Source organism: Peromyscus leucopus, chromosome 4, assembly GCF_004664715.2.
Source record: "Peromyscus leucopus breed LL Stock chromosome 4, UCI_PerLeu_2.1, whole genome shotgun sequence".
Lineage (NCBI taxonomy): Eukaryota > Metazoa > Chordata > Mammalia > Rodentia > Cricetidae > Peromyscus > Peromyscus leucopus.
The window spans coordinates 72,984,016-73,008,494 of record NC_051066.1 but is presented as its reverse complement, the minus strand read 5'-3'; the positions used below and the strand labels follow the sequence as shown (position 1 = coordinate 73,008,494).

Below are 24,479 nucleotides of genomic sequence, written 5' to 3'. Positions count from 1 at the left end.
AAAAATATACAGGTGTAAAAGCATTGTAGAATCTTCCTTCAGGGCTAAGAAAAGCAGAGGAAGCCAGGCATGTATCAGGTGAGTTTCTGCAGGGAGGCCCTGAGAGAGTTGCATGAAATTGTGAGGGTAAAACCTACATTGTGTTGGAAACTCTAAGAAGTTGGAAGTGTCAGCTCTGTGGGATTCCTGCCAAGAAGTGCTGCAGACAGGATCTTGAACCAGCCTAAGAGAGAGCAATGTGCTGCACTCACCAAAGCTGAAAGGGATGGGCGATCTGAAGAGCCATTTAACATCAGACATAGAGATGAAGGATTTGGAATTTGCTCTGATGGGTTTCAGTTTTAATTTGGTCCAATGTTTCCTTACTGCTCCCCTTTTCTTCCCTTCTGGAATGGTAATGCATATTCTGTACCATTATATGTTGGAAATATATAATTTGATTTTTCTTTTTACAGCAGTTTATATTTAAGAGATTGCCTTGACTCTCAGAAGAAACTTTGGATTTTAGACTTTTACAGTCTTGTGATTGTGAAGGAATATGTGGACTTTTGAGGTTGTACTGAATGCATTTTGCATTATGATAGGGCTTCAAGTATATGGGGGCCAGGAAGTAGAATGTGGTAATCTGAAATGGCCCCCATAGGCTCATATTTAAATGTTTGGTTCCTAGTTCGTGAACTATTTAGGAATGGTTAGAAGATGTTGCCATGTTGGAGGAGGTATGGCTCTAAGAATAGACTTTGAGGTTTCAAAAACCCATGCGGGGCTTTGTCTTACTCTCTCTGTCCACTGCATGTAGATAAGATGTATGCTCTCAGCTACTGTTCCAGCAACATGCCTACATGCCTACCACTATACTTTTCACCATGATGATCATAGGCTAACCTTCTGAAACTGTAAGCAAGCCCCTAATTGAATGCTTTGTTTTATAAGCTGTCTTGGTCATGATGTATCTTTATAGCAATAGAACAGTAACTAAGGAACATGACTACAAAGTGATGCTTTTGTTGTTCTTAAATGTGGTAGAGCATTTTAAAGTAGAAATTATTTCCACTTTGTGCTTGAATAGGTTGGAGATGAGAAAGCAGGTTTCTCTTTTAAATGTCAGAAGTTTATATTCTATGAAGGAGCAGATACCTCTGGCATGAGTGGCCACATCTTTGTAGAGTAGTGACAAATACATAGGATAAGATGTCTGTAGTAGGTAGCCATTCCAGCTTTGATCTAGAAGTTCCAACCTCCAATGAGGTTTCCGCAACTGTCACGCCTACAAGGCAGGGCAAAGGGAGGTACCGAGAGACTGGAGATCTGGATGGGCCAGTGTGCTCTCTGTTCCTGGGCCCTAGATAGTGGAGGTTGACAGAGCAGAGCTCCAGAGAACACTGCTGGATTGTGATATACCTTCCTCAGACCCCACAACCTACCTATCTCTTCATTTGTAAGTGACCCACTAAATAAATCTCCCTTTTAACTACGTTGAGTGGCCTTAATAATTTCACCAAAAGAGGTCTATAGGTGTAATCATAAGTAGATGGTATTGCTTGCAGATTTATATGTTTTGAGTGTCAAATATAAAGTTCTGATGAATTTAGGAGCCATTTGATATGCTTGAAAGATATACACAGGAAAACGTGGCTAGTAATCAACTTTTTTTTGGTACTAGAAAGTATTTTATTAGCATTTTTAATGGCCCTATAACCACACTTTTTGTAAACAACTTATGTGTAATATCCTAAATGTGAATTTTATACACTGTTTGCATATGATATACTATACCTGATATACTGTGTGAAGAAAAAATGATATTAAAGACAAATACTACCTCCTGAAAGTAGGCTTATTTGTTTCTGATGATTACTTATCACTCATGATATGTAAATACAGTAGAGTAGTAAATTATACATTTACAGTTCTGTAATGAAATGCCAAGTGATCTAGATTTATGTCTCCTGACATTTTAGTGATGTTAGGAGTATAAACTAAAATTTAACTCAATCAATTGAACAAAAGTTAACATTTTTCTTGGATGATTTTGAGCCTCAGCTAAAGAAACACAAATATGAAATAATAACTTCTGTTTCTACTAGAGCAGTAGTTCTCAACTTGTGGGTCCATGACCTTTGGGGTTCATTTATCAGATATTGTTTATATCAGATATATACATTATAGTTCATAACAATAACAAAATTAAAGTCATGAAGTATCAAGGAAATAATTTTATGCTTGAGAGCCACTATAACATGAGAAACTATATTAAAGGGCCATAGCATTAGGAAGGTTGGGAACCACTGTCCTAGAAGCAGTGTCAGGTAAGTGTTCAGTGAGTCTTGGCACATCTTTTAGCATCTCTGCTTGGTGTGTAGTCATAGCTACACACGGTTATTTTGCTTTGTTTCAAGTTTATTACTTGTTTTCTCTATTGTTAATATGTTCTTGTTCTTAGATTCATTTTTACTTACAAATAAAATCCAAGCTCATAAATGACTCATTAAACTAGATCCTCAAATTCCCATTGAAATTGGTATATTAATATATTTATAACTCTTTTTTCCACAAATTCTTTCAACAATAATTTAATAGCATATTATAAAAGTCTTAAAAATATTCTTCTAATGTGTTTTTGGCTTTTCAACTCATTGAAATCACCAGTGTTTGTGGCATACTGTGTTGCCATCAGCTGCACAGTAACAGAGAGGGCTTTTGAGAGTACTGAGATAAAGCATCCCATCTAGCAGGAAGCTGGGTAGAATAGGGCTAAGATGTGGCTTGTTTATTAAAGGAGGGGGGCATGTCAGTGCCTTGATTTCTCTATAACTCAAAAGAAGTTCTCTTAATACAGTAGTGATGAAAACCATGGTAGAATCGTGAAAGAACTCTTCCACTTTGTACCAGGTCTCTCCCAGTCTTCACTGATAACAAAGAGTAATATTTATGCCTTATTTTATTTTTTCCCATGTGAAAGTAACTCTATTGAGGAAAGTATCTATTTTTTTCTTTTTTCTTTTTTTTCCCATGAGGAAATAACTGTTGAGAAAAAGCTTCAGCTTTTCCTTCCTTCCTTCCTTCCTTCCTTCCTTCCTTCCTTCCTTCCTTCCTTCCTTCCTTCCTTCCTTCTTTCTTCTCTTGATCAATATAAACTCACTTTAGACTTGTGATCACTGAGGTAGGATTTTGTTAATTACTTTTTAATTCACTGTCTTCCTGTTGAACTTTACAGCTGTTTGCTCACAGGAAGATGCACAGGTTCTGGTCCACTGCAGTAGTGTTTCAAGGCTGCTATGGTGGGACGGCCTGCAGCTGCCCTGCACTTCATAAACCTAGGAAGCAAGTCTATTAAGGTTGGTGATAAATGGTAGGAAGTCTGTTTTTGTTACAAATGTGTAATGGCTCTGTGCTGATGTGTTCTTTCAAAATATTCAACCTCATTTTGTTCTTAAGAAGAGAGATGAGAAGTGACTGGAACCTACCTTAAAGTGTGTCTAGCTGGCTCTAATCTTCCTGTGAGAATCCAAAAAAGTGAAATGCATGCTCTGGATCATTATTGATAATATTTCTTCACACCTGTAAGCAGACAATACAAAGAACATACTTTCAAATCATAGTACATACATAAGGACAGAGTTAGGGCTAGATATGCCTGCTCATTGCTGTTCTCAGTAGAATTTTGTAATTGGAAATGACAGAACATCCATGGTTCACTGGTGTGTAACTACTAAATATAAGTATGGATAAAATAAGGCAACTCTGTGTATACTTGCAGAAATTATTTATCATGTAACATGTATTTATGCATGCACCTTTGCTCCAGTTTACTCACTCCTGCATTTATTAATCATTCATTTCTTTGTCAATGTTCAGCAAAATTTGTTGTTAGAAATATGTCATGTGAATGTTATTGAGAAAACATTTTATATAAAAACCAGTTATACACGAAGAGGAGAGGCTTCCTTCTCTTTTCTCTTGACCTTAGCTGTAATTATTAATTTGCTGTAGCTCCAATAGCTGAACAGACCTAAAAATACTAGGAAATCAGTGCAGTGGATGTAGTTTGGTAGTAGACTGCTTGGGAAGTATACCTGGAGGCTCAGGTTCCCAACACTCTTGCCTATGTAAATACATGAGTAAACAAGTAAATCAATACCAGAATATTATACTACAATTGTCATTTATCAATCTGATATAGGAACAAAAAAAGTAGGCAAACAAAAAACACTGAAGTAAACATGACTGGAGTCAATTTTATCTCTACAATAATTAGCCAAACAACTTGGAAGGAGGGTTCAAACCTCATTGAATCTGAAAACTCTCTACTTTTCGCCGAAAGAACATTGTACAAAACTGCTACTAAGACCATGGATTTTAGAGAACGCACTGCCTCTACTTTCCTAAAGCAGTATAATTCGTAATTATACTCTAAATAATTTTCATTTTACTACATTTAAGCATGGATTTAACTACTCATCAGAAAAACTTTTATTTTACAGCAACAACAGGAGAATACCATTAGAGAAAACAGCAATTGTTCAAAATGGGGAAAAAAGAAAACAGACAAAGGGAACCACTCCTTATGGATACATTTGCAACACAACACCTTTATCTGATGCTCAGGGAACATCTCAGAAGAGAGGGATGTAGTATTTAAAAGCCAGAGGAACAGGAAATATGCTCTGAGTGTATGCCTCCTAGCTATGATAGGAAAACCATATCCATGAAATTTTAATAGTGTGGTTGCCTAAACAAGTCCTGAAACATTCCAACCATAATTGAAATCTCAAAGTATATGAGCGAACTCTATGTGGCACCAGCCCTAGCTGATGAGCTACAGACAAGGAACAGTTGCTGAGGGAGGGAGAGTTAGTCTAATGATGAGCCCCTCCTTGGTTATCTGAAACCGAGTGAAGTAGTCAGTCCTAGAAAAATATACATTGAGACAACACTGTACCGACACAGTGGGATGTAGTTCTATGTTGATTTGTTCATATGTATTTACAAAAGCAATGGCTAAAGAAGAGGAGACCATGAGTTTGGGAGGCAGAGGGCATCAGACATGGAAGGAGTAGGAAGGCAGAAAAAGAGAACTAATGCAATTATATATTTTTTAAAAATAAAAAAAAAATGCTTCTAAAAACCTGGAAATGTATCTCAGTTGGTAGACTGCTTCCAATTATGTTTGATTCCTAGCACTGCACAAACTAGGTGACATAGGGTATACTTAATACTCAGTGGAAGGAAGCAGGAAGATCAAAAGTTCAAGGTCATTCTTTTGGTATATAGAGAGTCGAAGGTCAGTCTATCATACATAAAACCGTATCTCAGAAAAAAACAAACAAAAGATTCACTAAGTCAAAGCCTTCTCTCAAATTCTCTCATTTTCCTTCTAAGAATATGTTTTGTTATACTAGATAAAGTGGTTAGAAGTAATTTTGGTGCAAAACCATTACGTTTGCATGAAGAGAATTTTTTATAAACTATGGGCATGCAATCATTGACTTTCTTCTTTATATAAAATAAGTTGATGACAAATAGTACTAAGGTGCTTACAATCTATTGACAAGAGGTTCACACAGCAACCTGAAAAAAAAAAATCACTGCCTGTTGAAATTAGGCAAAGTTCGATTTCATTTTATTCAGAAAAATGAAAATAACTTTGTGTCGACTGATATTTAGTAGTTAGTTCATCTCTATAATAATGTTTCTGAGGGACAAAGTTTGGAACTTTGAAGAGGTCAGAACACAGCAGGAATGTCACAAAATAGCTTACAGAGATGGCATGGTATTTTACTTTCCTCTCACCAGCCTCCCAAGGAAAAACAGTTCCGATAAAGATGCATATCTAATCGGTATTTCAAACCTTTGTCTTTCCCAAGTAGAATGGATTCCTAAATTTAAGCATTCAATGTTTGCTGAAATCATTATTTTCAAGGAGAATTTTTATACTGACTGATCAGATTTGTTCCCTACTGTTGATGAAGTGAGGAAGGGCAATTTAAAATGCTGTATGCGCCTGATTTTAAACTATTCCAGGTAAATCATTTTAAAGTTAAGTATCATACCTATTCTGATAAAAACTGAACCATGTTTGCCACTTTGTTGATAAAGGAACCGAAGCATAGTAGTTTAAGGTAGTTTCTAAGCAAGAGAAAAGCATCCGAGCTGACAGATGGGACTGACCACACAGACATGTGCCTCTGTACTTCACATTTTATTGCATCCTGCAGTCTTGTTTGGTATCTACAACTGGACCACACTTGCTGACTCAACTTCTAGTCTCAGCAATTTGGCCCCATATTCTTTTTCGTTGGGCTCAACAATGGTTGCTTCAGAACTTGGAGAAGTGGTTCGAACCATTTTTTCCTTTTTTTTTCTTAACAGAAAGACCTGGTCCCCTCCCCAGCTGCTTTAGGGATCAAACTATGAAGATTTTATAAAGTTCACTGAGTGCTTTAGTGTACTGAAAAAGTAAACACACATTATTGTTGTTGTTGTCGTCATCATCATTACAATTTATTTTAAGTTGAGCTAACAGAATGTCTTTTGTAAACTGCATTTTCCATCAATGACACACACACATACACACACACACACACACACACACACACACACACACACACACATATATATATGTCAGGTTTTATATAACATGTACAAATATAACCCAACAAAAGAGAATTATTTTTCAATTCCTAACAATCACAAAACACTCCAGTAATCAGTCCTAATATCTTTACTTTTTTCTGTCCTGGAAATGGGAGGAAAATCTACTAATCTCTCCATAGCATTGAAAGGCAATATTCAATCCTCTCAGAGAATAGGTTAAGGAAGTGATGTTGTCCTCAAAATTGTCCATTGTGACTGTTCTCCTTTGCAGAGACTCTCGGAGCTTCTTTTGTTTTTGAGCACCTCATGTATAAGTACTATATTGACATCATTATCACTCCTTCCTCTTTCCCAACAATACCTCTTATGCTCCCCTATTTCCTCTCAAATTCGTGACTTCTTTCTTCACTTATTGTTACATTCACACACACACACACACACACACACACACACACACACACACAGAGTCACTCACGAGTCCATTTATACTTGTTCATCTATACTTATGTTTTATACTGTCAAATTTTGACTGGATAATTTATCAGGGGCCTCCTGCCTCCTTTCTAGTGGGCATTGATTTTCTTAGTTCTTCACATAGGGTCAGAGTCTTAAAAGACTTCAGCTGTTCACATCAGCATGTCTATTTGTGTTCTTATTGTGAAGGTCTTGTTTAGGGAACTATATTGTTACATCCTTTTTAAATGAAGCAAATGATTTTTTATGACAAATAAAACAAAACAAAAAATCAATGAGAAGAAGAGAAAGAAAGGCAGTCAAGTTTTCACTTGATTAAAAAAAACTTGATGTGAAGGGATATCCATTTGGATTATGCTGCTAGACAGCTCAGTTATTCAATATTCATACAAAACAATTCCAAGTCAATGTGACATATTTTAAGTTTACATTAACATTTAGATTAACGAGAAGCTCAACTTGAATTAGGAGCTTTTGATACTTGGGTTCTGTCCTTGCCAACTTGGAACGTGGTCTGTTGACTCACCTTCTAGTCTCCTCAACAGCCTCCAGTATTCATGTATTTCTAGTGCCAGAAGATTTTTAGGCTGGTGATGGTGTTGTATTGACATTATCAATAAAATAATTAGTTCTTAAATACAAAGGATGTAAAATATGTCTAGCAATTGTGCACACCTTCTCTGAAGGGCATTTTTCCATAGATTATTGTCAGGAATAATGGGAACTGGTTAGGATCATAGCTTACAACTTCTTCATGAAAGTTATTCATTGACTATTTCTGGAGATCCTGCTTGGCACTGCAGATTGCTTTAGATCTTCACACATGCTTCTTCCAGGAACTCATTTTCTATTGTGTATTCTCATACACACAATCAGAATAGTATGAAAGAGTTTATGATTAAAGATGCCATGGTGGGTGTGGCTTTAAATACAAATTAAGCAGTTGTCAAGTCAGGGAAAGCATGTCTCACAAATGAGGATAGACCTTCTGAGAGAATCATATACCATCTTTTCAATGAACCTGTAATTTAGAATGATGAGTTTTGAGATAAGTTAAATAATATATGTACTTATATATAATATTTATATATTTAGTATATATAAATACAATGTATTTTAATTACACATATTTATGTGTAATTATAATACATAAAATACATAGTTATCTTATATATTTTTATATATTTGACTTATACATATGAATTTTTGTACACATATGACTGCATACATATACATACATATAAAATTAGGAGTAACAAATTAACAACATAGTTGGGAAAGGATTAATTTACAAGCAACTTAATATACTACACAAAGAATTTTGGATGCTCTCCTTAAAATTAAGCCAGTGAAGAATTTCTGGTGGGCTTTTATTCAGTCTGCTTTAAAAAGCATCTGTCATGCTGTGGTGGGGGGAACAGATGAAAGGTGAGCATCTCTTCCTTCACTACATTGTCAGATGAGAAAGTGGGCCCTGATATGCCAGATTAAACAAACAAACAACAAGCAGACAGATAGTGGAGAAAGTCAGAGAAGCTTGCCAACCCTTGTGGCTTTTCTTTACAAGTGGAACAAAATTGGCAATAAAAACCATGTTCTATCCGAGTTCTATTGTTCTCACTCATTTTTCTATAAGTTATAACAAAAACACTTAATACGTTCAAGAAGAGTACTAGATGCTATGAGAGTATGACATAGAACAGAGACACAGTCCCTACCCGAAATCTAATTTTTATAAAGAGTGAAGAGGAACTACTAAGTAAGCAAAAGCTTTCAAAGAGAGTAGTAAAAAACAACAACAACAAATAAATGGTGCAATACGCTACTAAGTAGGTTGTGTCCAGACATCTTTGCTTAATCCTGGAAGCTGATGAATCTTGCAACTTGACTCTTTAGACTCAGAGCTTGGCATTCTCCTATTATGATATATTGGCAAGAACCTGTAACTCAGTTTCCCTGTATATAAAATGATGACTAACATCCTACTTAATATACTTGTTGGGAAGACTAACTGAATTAATGAATGCACAGTAATTAGCCTGCTACTTGGCACATAGAAACTCTCAATCACTGTATTTGTAGTTGCCATTTTTACACTATATCAGTTGTATTCAATTCGTATGTTGGCTCTTGAAGGATGCTTTGAGCATAAATTTTAAAATTAGGCCTAAGGAATGAAAACTCATCAGACATGTAGAGAATTTTAAGATGTGCACACCATTTCCTAGACAGAGTGAATAGCAGTACAAAATTCCAGAATTGACATTGGCATTAAAATATATAAAATTTGAAGCTTCTTCAATGTAGAAGATGTATTATAAAAATTCCAGTGATTTAAGTTTGACCCCAGGAAAGAAAGAATCAGGTGTCAAATTGGGGCTTAAATGAACACTTATTAGGCCATTAGAAAAGGAAGATTTAAGAAATAGTTACTAATTTTTTTATTTTGATAATTCCTAGTCACTTAGCTAATGATCATCATTAAGATCATGCATAACTTATTTTTATTAGCTAATGTGTCAATATTTAGCATTGCTAGTGGTAGGAATGAGCCTTTATTGGTGAGATTAACAGTATTCAGCCTAAGTGAACTGATCTGGGTAGTACTGGGGCACTGCTCACACTTAAGGCCATCAGAGGTTAGAAGCAAATGTCATTATACTGGGTGTGATATATGAAATATGATCTACTAATGATTCTATATTCATCCATGGGAGAAAAATTGCAATTACATAAAACAACTGTAAGTGTACATTGGCTCTGCAAAAGTCAAGGAATTTTGTTGCATTTTCAGTGTATACTGTAGAAATGTTTCTACTTGTATACAGTTGAAAGCATGACTGCCTAAGAATATTTTAGTATTTAGCAAAATTAGGTCAGTGGCACAGTATATAATCTCGTGATGAGAGTATCACTTGCTCTCACCCAGCTCAAGTTCTTTAAAGAAATACTGTTCACCTACCTATATGTGGCACAGGAACAAAACAAGTAGTTTACAGTACTTCAAATATCCAAGTGGTGTTAGGAAAACATTGCATCTGTAGTGTAAGGGAAATACTATTAGAAATTGAACTTGGAGATGCAGGCAGGAGCCAAAGAACACAGGGGTTTGTCACTCCAGATAACTTTGTTGGGTTTTGTTCTTTTTGTACTATAAATTTTCTAAGATATAAATGTGAAATGCTACTGATCTTTTCTTCATTCCTTCCAGAGTATAATAACCAGTGCACAGAAAATGAATCACAAGAGTTAAGACTGTGTGCATATTGGAAAGCTAGAAATATTACAGAAGTTTAAATAAGACTAACAAGGGCCCCTACCAGAGTAAGATGAAAGACATTAAGAGATATAGGGTTGTTTGGAGGTATTTCCTGGAAGAAATCCCAATAAGATTTGCTTGAGGATTCATAGTGAGGCTTCAATAAGAAAGGAGTTCTAGACCAGAGTAAGCTGTGGGAGAAGCTCAATGTTGAGTGTGGAGAAGAGGTACCTGTGTCTCCAAGATGAGGCTCACTGTTGCTGCCAAGTGGGGGGAGAGGAGAACAAGGGAATCCGTGGCTGATATGTGGAACTGAATGGTATTGTAAAATAAAATAAAAGGAAAAAAATAATGAAAGTCAAAAAAATTATCATTTCTTTGTTCCAATTTTGCATAGTAACTAAAATAAATTATTAGGAACTATTAAAAAAAAGAACTGACAGAGGAAATTTTAACCCTTTCCCATTCCTTGGACGATCCATGCATGTCCCTCTCAGGGTTCTGCTCTTTACCTAGCTTTTCTGGGGTTGCCGGTTGTAGCCTATTTATCCTAATTGTCATCATAGAACCTACGTCCAGCAACTGATGAAAGCAGATGCAGAGATTCACAGCCAAGAACTTGGCCAAGCTCCTGAAGTTCAGTTGAAGAGAGGGAGGAGGGACTATAAGAGCATGGAGGGACAAGATCATGATGGGAAAAACCACAGAGACAGCTAACCCAAGCTAGTGGGAGGCCACGGAATCTGGACTGACAGCGGGGGAGCCTGAATGGGACCACACTAGACCCCTTGAATAAAGGTGAAAGATGTGTGGCTTGATCTGTTTGTGAGTCCCCTGACAGTTGGACCAGGACAGGACTCATCCCGAGTATATGAACTGGCTTTTCTAGAGCCCATTCCCTATGATACCATGCCTTACTCAGCCTTGATGCAGGAAGGAGAGATGTGAGCCTGCCCCAACTTTGTATGCCAGCCTATGTTGAATACTGAAGAGAGGCCTTACCTCCTATGAGGAGTGGGTGAAGTGGGATGGGGGGAGGTGGAAGGAGTGGAAGAAGAAGAGGGAGGGATAACAATGGGCAGTATGTAAAATGAAAAAATGAACTTTAAATGAACAAGTAAACTTTCAAAAAAGAAATGACAGAGGAAGAAATGTGAGCCTTCTATTGACTTCTCTACAGAGCCACTCAGAAAGCTGCCTTTGCCAACAGAAGCCGCTCGAGACCATGTTACAACCCCTGCTCCTGGGATCATGTCAAGTGACTGGATTACAATAGAGAGACCACTTTCCATGAATAAATGAGAAGATCCAAATAGGATATTCCAGTGTCTCAAATTTTCTTTCAAATTCGTTGAGCTTTGCACTTCTATCTTGGAAAATGAAGGATCACGAAAGGGGCTTTTATCATTTAGAAGCATAGAAATTATAATATGTATTAAAAATAAAGAATACCCCAATGTCCTTGGCTTTGAAATCAGAAGATTTGGTTCAGTTGGTCATCCAAACAGCCATTTGCTCATATGTTAGGAATTAGCCATGAACTGGGCCTGCCAAATTTAGTGAAGAACTTTTATCTGTACATTCCCTTGTAGATGAATTTCTAAACAGTCTTATTAAGTAAGAAATACAGAGCCAAATATAGAGGGATAAGCCGTAGAGATCAAAACAATAGCTGCCAACTAACCTTAGCTCACCACTTTGCTGTAGCTTCCCACAAGAAAACTTCTTCCTGTCTAACCTGCACCTTTATTGCCTTCCTGTCCTGCCTTCTCATTGGTTCAAAGCCCAGCCACATCACTTCCTCATCACTAACTGTCTATGCAGACCTCCAGGTCTCTGTGGTTCAAACTGGGATTAAAGGAGTGTGTCCACGAACACACAGAGACTCTGCCTGCCATGTGATTGGATTTAGGACGTGTGCTACCACTGCCTGACTTCTGTTTATGGCTATGACCTTTGATCTCCAGGCAAACTTTATTTATTAACATATAAATTAAATATCACATTTCAGCACAAATAAAATATCATCACATTCCCTAATTCTTTAGTCTATTCAATAGCAAATTAAAAAAATATATATACTCCTACACTATCCATCATATCTGGAACCACTACACTAGAGATGAAGAAATTAGCCAACCATTCCCATGCTTGATCTATGAAGAATTTACCTCATCTGAAAAATAATTTTTAGAACCCTTTTCATTCTATACTTTCAAATTCTAGTTGAGATCCTTTATTTTGAAAAAACAAACAAACAAACCAGAACTAATCATTATATAAAATGATGTCACAATCTTTACACATACTAATGAGTATGAAAGCTTCCTAGTATGGTAGACTCTATACAAATGGAACTCTTTACATGTACATTTAAAAAGGATTCAGTTTGTAGAGAAAAAACTAAAATAGAGACTTTTGCACCCACCCAAACATTACATCTTACACTAACATGGACTGTGCAGCTTTAAATGGACACATTCTGTACCTGGGTTTTATATCTACAGTGAAGTCAGTTCTGCATAGTAACTCTCAACAATTCTTATTTAAGAATTTAGCAGGAAAATAAGGAGACTGGTATATAGGCAGTCTTTTCAGAATATCTCAAAATAACACAATATACAACATTAATGTCTAAAGTAAAAATTAAGTAAGCAGAATACAGCATTCACTGTTGACTGTTCATTGAGCTAGTGTTCTCAATCCACACATTGTAAATTACCATTTTTCACATTTGGTTGTTGGAGATCATGAGATTTGTTAACAAAGTGCACGTGTATGTCTATCTACGGTTTCACAGATTATATTGTATTTATGTAAGAAAACAGTAGGCAGTTCTTAGAACAGGTCTTACGGGCTCATCAGTTCAAAAGTGAAGCACACACTATTTCCTGATGATTTATGACCTTATTAGAAAAAAAAGTTACCCCAGGGTTACATGGGTAGTATAATTCTGTACTTTTGTTGCTGATAGTTAGTTTGTTTACCAGAAAGCAATAACCAAAACAAAGGAAAAATTATGTCAGTCTAAATAGAGAATACTTTATAGAATATTTGCACAGAAGGGTAAAGATTTCCATTTGGACAATTTGTTGATATGGAAGAAGCAACCAGATATCAGTTTGTAGTAGAAACTCCCCAAACCTTGTAGACTTAATATGTTCTTATACCATTTCATATTTGTATGTGTTTTAGTTTTCTCCCATTTTTCTATGTGATTGTGGATGTGGATGCATATATACTTGTGGTTTGTGTGCATGCAGAGACCAGATATCTCCTTCATTTACTCTTCGTCTTATTTTTTGAGACAGAGTCTTTCACTCAGCCTGGATCTCACTGATTTGAAAAGCCTGGCTGGCCAGCAAACCCCATTGATCTGGACATCTCTGCCTTCCTATCAGTGGGGCTACAGTGAGCATGCTTCCCCACTGGAATGTTTCCCCTTCAGTGAGTTCTGAGGTTGAATTCGGATTTTCATGCTTTAATCTTAAGCATTTCATGCTATAATCTTAATCTTCATGATGCTGCTGTCACATCTTAAAAAGAACAAACACTCCCACAAATGCAATCTACTTGTCCAGGGTATGTTGGAGTGAGACATAATCATGAGCCTGAAAGTAAGCTTAGTGGGAGAATGTGAGTGAGTGACAAAATGCTACTCTCTGTACCGCGGGCTGATTCTGTGCTCTACACCCTCTCATTACGTATTCTGCTAATGGCATGGGGAAGTGAAAATAACAGTTAGCTCTGTAAAGAGTGGGCACAACATTAAAATTTAATTAAACCTTGTTTTACTTGGACAAACTAGTCATGCGGTGATGTCATGGGAGAACAGAGCTCAGCACTTTGTGACTAAAAGCAAAAAGACATGTGACTGAAATGCCGGTGCATATGGCTGAGGCAAACAGGGTGAGAAGAGCAAACTTGGCGGGACTGTGCACTGAAGCTGTGTCGCACCCACCACCCTGCAAGGATCTGAGGCGTTGGATTCAGAGAGAACAGATTTGTGGCCCTGGACAGGAATCAAGGTTTCTTCGTTGTTCCAGGGTAATTAAAATTCTTTTATGTGCTTTAAGGCACAGAATAAGCACCAAAGAAAGCAATGACAGGAAATGCAATTATAGTACTGCATAAAAACATTTCTAGCCCTCAAAACTATCCAAGGATAGAACAGACTTCACTTGAGTGTAGTGTGTTTATTATCACTGAGGAATTTAAATATAGGCTGCACAGATACTTGATAGATGCTTTCTAACTTGGTACAGTGCTTTAGGAGCCAATAAATTATGGCTGCTTGATTAGACTTAATGGAAAAGAAACATTTGTGTTGATATATATATATATATATATATATATATATATATATATGTATATATATATATACATACACTGTAGTTGCTTCTACAGTAGAGTTTGAAATGGAATAATGGCTCTTTTACCTGTCATCTGAGTTAAGGGGTAAGCCTAGAATTGTTAAAACTATTTCTGGAAATGTTTGTGAGGCTATTTTGGGAGGAGATTAGTATTGATGTAGGGGTCATTGAATACAGAAGATATGACATTACTAATGTGAACAGGCATCACCCTGTGGGCATGATGTGAACAAGCCTTATTACATGCTCAAACAAAGAGGGAAAAAAAGCAAGTGAAGGGTTCTTGCTCTCTCTCTATGAGCTTGAACTGATGTATTGTGTTCGTTTCATGGCCTCTGTAAGCATATACTCCCAGAGACATTTTAAAGGAGGAAATATTTATTTTGCTTAGTTTGAGAGTTTTCACTTCATCATGGTGGGGAGGACTTGGGGCATAGCAACAGAAAGCAGGATGTTGCTGCCACAGTAAGGGCCACAGAAAAATACAACTTCTAAGCATATGCTCCTAGAAATCAAATCCTTTCTAACCAGGCTTCATCTAACATAGTTCCTTAAAGTCTGAATAATGTATTCATATATCAAGTCTATCAACAGATCAAAGAGTTCATTAAATCAATGTCTTTATGATATAATTGCCTTTGTAAATGACCTTACACATGCACCAAGAGGTGTGCTTTATTAATACAATATCATCCCTATTTAAAAATAACTTTTAGTTCACTAGGAAGTGGGAATGACATTTACCACACATGATCTTTTATAGATTCTGATACTTATGATTTAGCATTAATCATATGAATTACTGGAGGATGAAATAAATGGTTCATTGGCCCACACTAATGTCAAAGGGGATCCAAATATATGAGTTTTGGTGTAATTTTTTTATTCTTTTTTTTCTTTATTAAGAATTTTTTTTATCATTTCACATATCAACCACAGATCCCCCTCTCATCCCTCCCCCCACTGTTCCCAAGTCTTACCCCTGCCCCGCTGCAACCCACCCCCATCCCCTCCTCTGAAAAAGTAAGGCCTCCCATGGGGAGTCAGCAAAGCCTAGTACATTCAGTTGAGGCAGGTGAGGATTGGTAGATCTTAAAAGAAAAATAGAGTTTAGTATGAGACTGTGTCTCCTAGGAATGTCAGAGGGTATACCCGTAAGGTCTCACCAATATGACTGCCTACAAATGAGCTGAATGTGGACAATGACAGTAGACATGCTGAATTGGATGGGAAAGCCCAGGAGACCTCAGTCTCACACAAAGAACTATAGACAGCTAAGGACTGCTGAGAGCAGGAGAAATCGTCTCCCTGGGGAATAGCACACTGGTTATCCAACACGAAACCGTCAGAACTGAAAACATATGCATACAAATAATAGTTCAAGACTGAGAAAGTTTCACTTATGTATTTAGTAACGTGTGTGTGTGTGTGTGTGTGTGTGTGTGTGTGTGTGTGTAAAACAATAATTAATGAAAAAAATCCATAGATCTGAAAGAGAGTAAGGAGGAGTAAATGAGAAGGTTTGGAGAGAGGAATATGATGCAATTATAATCTCAAAAAAAATTAAAGAAATAATTATAAAAGAAAAATAGATGCCAAAAATGAAGATTGCCAAAAACATACCACATTAAAAACAACAAAAAAAACCCCTAAGAACAGTTGTATATAGACCCCTCTTGCTATAATAAAACCCTAATGGGCTAGAGAGATGGCTCAGAGGTTAAGAACACTGACTGTTCTTCCAGAGGTCCTGAGTTCAATTCCCAGCACCTACATGGTGGCTCACAACCATCTGTAATGAGATCTGGCGCCCTCTTCTGTATACATAATAAATAAATAAATCTTTAAAAAAAAATCCTATATAAAGAGATCCTCATTTAGTTTTACCATATAAATATAATTATTTTAATGATTCAACATTATATATTCAAACATGATATTTAATTACACATGCATCTGTAAACATGAGAGTATATAATTAGAAAATAAACAGAATATAAAAAAATTTTTAGTTAATGTAAAATTGTAAACTTGGTGATTAGGGTGAAAAGGCTTAGCCTTCTATTTATGCTTTTTGGGTTTTAGTGTGGGCAGGAGCATTGAAGACCATGTTCCCCTTTATACTGAGAGGCACCAATCATACTTCTAAAGATCTTTAGTTCACTATTATACAGTTTCTCAAACTTAAGGCTCTGGCTATGGCAACATTTGCTTGTTGCCCAGGACATAGGTTAAAAAAATTGAGAAACCTCTAATAATGGTTTCAGAGTACACTAAGAAAGAAAGCACACCTCTATGCAATATTAATGCTAAGGACTGGAGGTTACAATTCAGGAAAACAAGGTAGGGAATTGCGTAACATTTTAAGAACTATTTATATGTCTGTCATAGTAACACAGCATCAAGTGTGAATGGCTTATAATGTACCATTGGGTGTGTGTAATCATAATTGTTTTGTAGTGTATAGTAGGCAATTATAAACAAGTTAAAGAATAATGTACCAGACGGAATCCTTAAGTATCAGATAAAAGCATGCAGTCATTAGCCAAGTTTGAAGTTTGATAACAGGAAGGTTGTATCCGAGTGTTTTCCTCCCTCTTTGCATCTTCACTTCAGCCCCCTCCCTACACTGGTCATTACTCTGTATTCAGGAAGCAACATAATCTAAATGGTTAGTTCTTGCGTCTATTGTATCTTTTGTTTTTATTTTTTTTCTCTGCTTTTTAAAGAATTGGATTTCCTTTCAAATAGAAAATATTCAAAAACATCAACATTACAGTTATATATCTGTAGCCCAAAGTATTGTTACTTTCCAAATCCTTATCAAGATTTGCAGCAAAAACAAACAGAAAGACAAACAGACAGACAGGATGACTAAGGATTCATTCAGCTCAATAACAAACTGCCTTTTTGCACAGTGTGAGAGAGATTGTAGGTCAACGTCACAGGTAAACAAGGCAAAAGAAAGCAAAATAAGTTAAATAGGAACCCTTAGTGTGTAGCAGTGATTTGGTCATTGCGAACTGATCCTCAGTTTTTAAGTTACCTAGCATCTGATTGATCATGAAACTTCAGGTAATATATACCTACTTTCTTTATTTTCTTTTGAACTAGAATATGAAGTGTTAGATATCATTATAATTTTTAAAAAAGGATACAAATATTTGTATTTTTTTCATTCACAAAAATATCTTTCACTATATGTCTAAAACAAATCAAGAGAAGTGATGGTGTACACCTTTAATCCCAGCACTTGGGAAGCAGAGGCAGGCATATATCTGTGAGTTCCAGGCCAACCGGAACTACAGAGTGAGTTCCAGGATATCCAGGGCTACCCTGTCTTGAAAACAACAACAATAACAACAAAATGCAAATCAAACATCCAGGGCCTTTCTAAACTGAGAAGTTTTGCATAATGTCATAATTCATAGTTACATTTATTTCCTGTGTTATGTGGGGGAAAATATTATCAAAAAGGCAGACATCAGGTCAGTACATAACTTGTGCTCTGTGAGTCTGTACTAAAGGTGTCATTCACACACATTTTTATTATACTGGGGAGGGTTTTGTGGATGACATTTAAGGTGGATAACACAAATAGATGTCTGAGTTAGAATTTAGGCTTAGCATTTCTTCTTCAGTCTGTAAGTCCTACAGATAAGTCCTATTTTATTAGGATGTAGAAGTGGATGTACAAATGATTATTAAAGGGCACCGCAAGCATCATTCTGAATGTAATAGCTCAAACAATAGGAAATAAAAATCAAGATTTTTAATATGACATTGAATGACCTTAATTGTATTTACTGAGCTGTAGGATGGAAACATACAATTATGATACAAAAGCAAAACATTTTAGAATTGTAGTCAGCATGACTGTTGGATAGGCTTTGTTCCAGTGTGCACTGAAGGAATTTGTTTCTATTGTCTTTGTAAGATACTGTCCTGTTTGATCAGATACCTGAAGCAAGGATGCTGAACATTTTACCAGGTTGTGGTTGATATATTGTGCACCCCAATAAACTTATCTGGGGGTTAGAGAACAGAACAGCCACTATATTAAACATAGGTTTAGGCAGTGGTAGCACATGCCTTTAATCCTAGCATTCAGGAGGCAGAGATCCATCTGGATCTCTGTGAGTTCAAAGCCACACTGGAAACAGCCAGGCATGGTAACACATGCCTTTAACCCCAGGAAATGATGGCAGGAAGCAGAAAGGTATGCAAGGCGTGAGGACCAGGAACTAGGTCTTGCTAAGCTTTTAGGCTTTTAGCAGCAGTTCAGCTGAGATCCATTTTGGATGAGGATTCAGAGGCTTTCTTTCTGAGGAACCAGGATCAGCTGAGAAGTTGGCAAGGTGACGTTGGGTGTGGCCTGTTCTGTTTCTCTGATCTTTTAGCATTCACCCCAATACCTGGCTCTGAGTTTGTTTTTATTAATAAGACCTTCTAACAATTCGTGCTACACCAGGTGGCAATTGTAAAGCAAATTGACTAATCTCACCTTCTAAATGTCTTATTGATACAGTTACTTAGCAAGATATGTCTGTGATGGCACTGTGTGACACCATGAAGGACACAAGGCATGTGATTGAAATATTTTCTCTTTTCTCCACAGCCCAGAGAACTTGGGAATGTTTTCCATCTCAATGCTCCAATGAAATCATCCATATAAAGTAGATATTAGAGGCACTAATCACATATAGTCATTTTGTAAATGCTCCATATTGAGTACAGACCACTGCCTGACATGTTTAATTATGACTCATTTATTTTTAGACACACATACATGCTTACAAACACACAGGACACACAGATACATGCACACATACATCATGTTGAATGTAATATATCCAAATATATACTGCATTTAAATATATGTGTTATCTATTATCATCTATCTATCTACTTACATATATATAACCATATATACCACACACATATATGGCACATATATGTATATATGTCCATATAGATACAACACATGCACACACAATATATAAATATATATATATATATATATATATATATATACACACATATATATATGTTGGAATGTTATATATAAGATATTGTTTTAGGTCAGGAGATATAATAGGAGCCTCTGAAAAATTCCAATTAAATGTTTTCCTCATAAGAATTGCTGGGGTCTTCAGCCAGACATGGTGGCACACACCTTTAATCCCAGCACTTGGGAGGCAGATGCAGGCAGATCTCTGGGAGTTTGAGCCCCGCCTGGGCTACAGAGTGAGTTCCAGGAAAGGCACAAAGCTACACAGAGAAACCCTGTCACGAAAAACCAAAAAAAAAAAAAAAATTGCTGAGGTCATGGTGTCTTTTCACATTATAGAAACCCTAAGTAAGACAGAAATTTGTACGAGGAATGGAGTATTGCAGTGATAGGCCTGACCATGCATTTGTTTGAAAGAAGATAGACCTGGGGATTATGGGTTAGAAAAGCAGTTGAATGCTTTAAGTGCTGCTTGATGGGCTATACTAGTATGAGCATGGAAGACATTGGTGGTGAATGTGATTTGATGAAATGTAGTGGACTTGCTCAAGAGGTTTCAGAGGGAAATATTAATATTTGGCATAGAGACCATTCTTGTGATAGTTTGGTGATGAATATGGCTGCCATTTACCCTTGTCCAAATTGTCTGCCTGAGGCTAAAGTGAAGAGTTTTGGTTTAATTCCCTTGGTAGAGGAAATCTTATAACAGCCAAGTATAGTCTCTGTTGTGTGGTTATTAGTGGTAACTCTAATGAAAATATATAATGAAAAGGAGCAAGCTGAGCGTGGTAAATTACAATATGTAAAATTTAAGGAAAAATGGAGAACCAGTAAGTGGAATGGAACTAAGTCCTGTGTTCAAGTAGATAAACAGATTAAGAAATGGAATAAAGGGAGTGGTGACCTCAGGGCAAGATCCCACCCAGCTAAGTTTTCAACTTGGGAAAAGAAGCTAAAGAAAAGCTTAGATCCCTGATGTGGTGGTGCACATCTTTAATCCCAGCACTGAGAAGGGAGTCTGGCAGATCTCAGAGTTTGAGGTCAGCCTAATCTACAGAGCAAGTTTCTGGACAGCCAAGCTTAGGTAGAGAAAGACAGAAAGCTGAGGAAGATGTAATTGAATGAGGTGGCCATGTTCCAGCCCTGGCAAGCAGCAGAACTTGGCAACTTTGGCCATGTGGTTCTGGCTTTAGAGTGAAGATCAGAAGAAAGTTTATGGAATTTGACCCCACACCTACGGAAAGCCAGTGAGGCCAAACATGTGTCCTGGGTATCTCTGAATGGAGGCCTAGAGAGGCCATTTTGTGACTCTATGAAATTGGAGACCCCAAGATGTTAGAAATGCCAGAGTTAAGGAATACCTGCCAAGAAAAGCTCCTAGCAGGGAGTGTAACCAGCCAAGAGAAAGAAGTGTGTTGCAATCAAGTGCTTTGACATCAGACATGGGAATGTAGAGTTTGAAGTTTGCCCAGCTGGTTTTCATTCTTGCTTTGGTCCACTATTTTCTCACTATGCTCCTTTCCCTATAAGTTGGAATAATACTGTATATCCTGTGCCATTATATGTTAGGAGTATCTGCTTTTTGATTTTGATTATATAGGCGATTACAAATAGATTCCCATGAGTCTCAGAAGAAACTTTGGACTTTGAAGCAAATTTGAGACTATTACATACTATGGGGACTGAATTTCATTCAGTTGGACTGAATGCATTTTTGCATTATCATATGGCCATACGCCTTTGGGGGCCAGGGAGTTTGGAAGAAAATGGCCCCCAAAAGAAAGTGGTAATATTTGGTGGTATGACATTGTGGAAGCAGGTGTGGCCTTGTTGGAGGAAGTATATCATGTGGGGGCTGGCTTTGAGGTGTCCTGCTTAAGCTTTGATCAGTGTCTTAGTTGATTTCTTGCTGCTTGCAAGATGTAAGACTCTTAGCTGTTTACCAGCGCCATGTCTACCCAACCCTGCCATGCTTCCTTCCATGATGGACTGAACTTCTGAAACTGTAAACAAGACACCCCAATTAAATGTTTTCCTTATAAGTGTTGCCATGGCCATGGCATATCTTTACAGCAAGAGAAACCTACCTAAGATAATATGTGATATTTTAGTTTTGGCTCTATCAATAATATTTCCCACCCATTCTCTTTTGTTTCTTCCTTTGCCCATTGGTAACATGAAGATGCCAGAATAAGCTCAAAAGCCACACATTAAGGACATTAGTCTTTTATTTTTGGTTGTAAGCTTAGCCTTTAATGGCTGAGCCATCTCTCCAGCTCAGTTAAAATTCCTCGAAATAGTGGAGAAGGTGCTTGAACTAGCCTTCTCCTGTAATCAGATTGGTGTCTACCCTAATTGTCATCATAGTACCTATGTCCAGTAACTGATGAAAACAGATGCAGAGACACACAGCCAACCACTGAGCAGAGGTCCTAGAGTTCGGTAAAAGAGAGGAAGGCAGGACTATAAGAGCAAGGGGGTCAAGATCATGATGGGGAAATCCACAGAGACGGCTGACCGGGGCTGGTGGGCACTCTCAGACTCTGGACTAAGAGCTAGGGAACCTGCATGGGAAAGAACTAGGCCCTCTGAATGTGGGTGACAGTTGTGGTTTGATCTGTTTGTGGGGCCCCTGGCAGTGGGACCAGGTCTTATCCTCGGTACATGAACTGCTTTTAAGAGCCCATTCCCTATGGTGGGATGCCTTACTCAGCTGTAATGCAGGGCGAGGGACTTGGTCCTGCCCCAGCTTTGTTTGCTAGCCTTTGTGGACTCCCCAAGGGAGGCCTTAGCCCCAATGAGGAGTAGATGGGGGGTGGAAGAAAGAAGGTGGGGAGGAGCAAGATAAGTGGAGGGAGGGAAAACTGTGGTTGGTATGTAAAATGAAAATAAAAATTAATTAAAAAAATACATTAGTCTTGATTGCTAAAGGCCCTTCTACAGGGAAGACCTCTAGCCTCAAGCCCTCGTGCTATCAGTGTTCCAAATAAGAAAAGTCTCCTTTAATATTATGCAACGCATATTTCAACACATATCTTTCTGACATTTAAATTAATCCATTAACATGGAAAGAGTGAGGAAATGAACAAAAATATCAGCTAGTGCTGAATGATGTGGAGGATGGTGACTGAAGAAGAGAAGTGGGATACAGAGGATGGTTAGGGCAGGCTTCACTAACAAGGAAGACCAGAGGCATCGGAAGTATAGGAGTCTCTTCACAACCTCTGAAAGAGAATTCAAAGAAAAGGGGATCAAAAGTGGAGACGCCCCACTCCCCATGCGGTGTGCTTGGAATCTTCAGCATGTGTGAGGAAAGCAGTCTTGGCTTCAGCAGAGAATGAAGTGAATTCAGAGGCAAAAGATTGGGTCACCAAGTCTTCCAATGAACACAGTGAAGACTGTGAATTTTATTTGGAAGATTTTTTTAGCAAAGATGTGGCACAATGTAATTTGCATCTTAGCGCAGCCTCTGTAGATCCGGGATAGGGGATGGGCTAGAGAGGAAGGGAAATTGTGACATCCCTTCTAAAGCCATGGCAGTAGCTGTGAAAATAACATGAAAATCTATACTGAAACTTTTGAATGTCAGTGTTTTTGCTAGATAGAACTTTTGTTTATTCATCATATTTACAAAATCATACATATCATCCATAAGCATGTTTGTGCCTGTCCCAGAAGTATTTGCACTTAATGTCAGTTACTGAATTCAGCCAGACTAAGCCATGCTTCATAACTTCCACTTTCATAAAGCTAGACATTGTACTCTTGCATAATTCATCAAACTGTGGAAATTGTCTCATACTTTCCACTCTTAAATCCTGTCACATCTATTTTTAATTTTAACAATTGATACTTCTTAAAATTCCTTTTAAATCTTTTTTTCCCATGAAACAAAGCTAGTGTAACCTAATATTGACTCTATTTTACATTTCAAGGTGTGGCTGCTTGGGAACTTAGCTTAACTTCTTTTTATCATCATAATTGAGTTCTGACCTCCAAAGGACATGTTCATAAAGAGAGTAAATAAGATTGACATGAAAAAGTGTTCTGTAATCAAGTATGTTTTGGAATCACTGAACTAAATAATCGGATCCCATGCCTCCAGGGCAGCTGAGAAAATGTTAGATACTTTTTTATTATGACTCTCCATGAGGTTATATAATATTTGTTAAATTTATTAAAGTTAATGGACTATGAAAGTTCCCTTCCCCACTTTTTCTTTATAAACTATTTCAAGATGGAAGTCCTGCTGAATCTTTGCAAATTATTTCCTCAGGAAAGCACTTGTAAATGTTATCTAACCATATGTAACTTCAAATAGCAACCTGCCTCATTACAGATGTCAGTAAAAGAAATACCTATGAATCTACCTGTTCATACAAACCCCAGTGCTCATGCTTAAAAAGATATACATATACACATATTATGTAACAACAACTAATGATAAAAAAAGAGGCCATGAAATTGAAGAAAAAGAAAGGGAATATGGGAATATGGATTTGTAAGGAATAAAGAGAAAGGAGGAATGATATAATCTGAAAAAATAAATGAAATAATGTTAAAAATATATAGTGACATCTTATGAAGGAAGAATGTGATTGTCAAAGTGTAAACAGAACCAGCCCACTGGTGACTATTGACTAATTTTGTTCAGAGGTCTAATTAGAATTCACATGCATACCATGTAATTAGAATTATTTTCCTTAGAAGTAAAATTTAAGGAAGCCTGAACTTAGAAATAGGACCAGATGTTATTTCTGACTAT

The 24,479-nt window shown here is 37.0% G+C and overlaps 1 protein-coding gene across 11 annotated transcripts in view; it reads right to left on the bottom strand.

Moving 5' to 3' along the window:
* Lrrc4c (leucine rich repeat containing 4C) overlaps positions 1-24,479 on the bottom strand; it is a 1,322,183-nt gene that overhangs the window by 225,631 nt on the left and 1,072,073 nt on the right. For all 11 annotated transcript variants that reach the window (XR_005091479.1, XR_005091478.1, XM_028877840.2 and 8 more), the window contains one exon: positions 3,468-3,561. The gene's annotated coding sequence lies outside the window, so the exon portion shown is untranslated. The remainder of the gene's footprint in view (positions 1-3,467; positions 3,562-24,479) is intronic.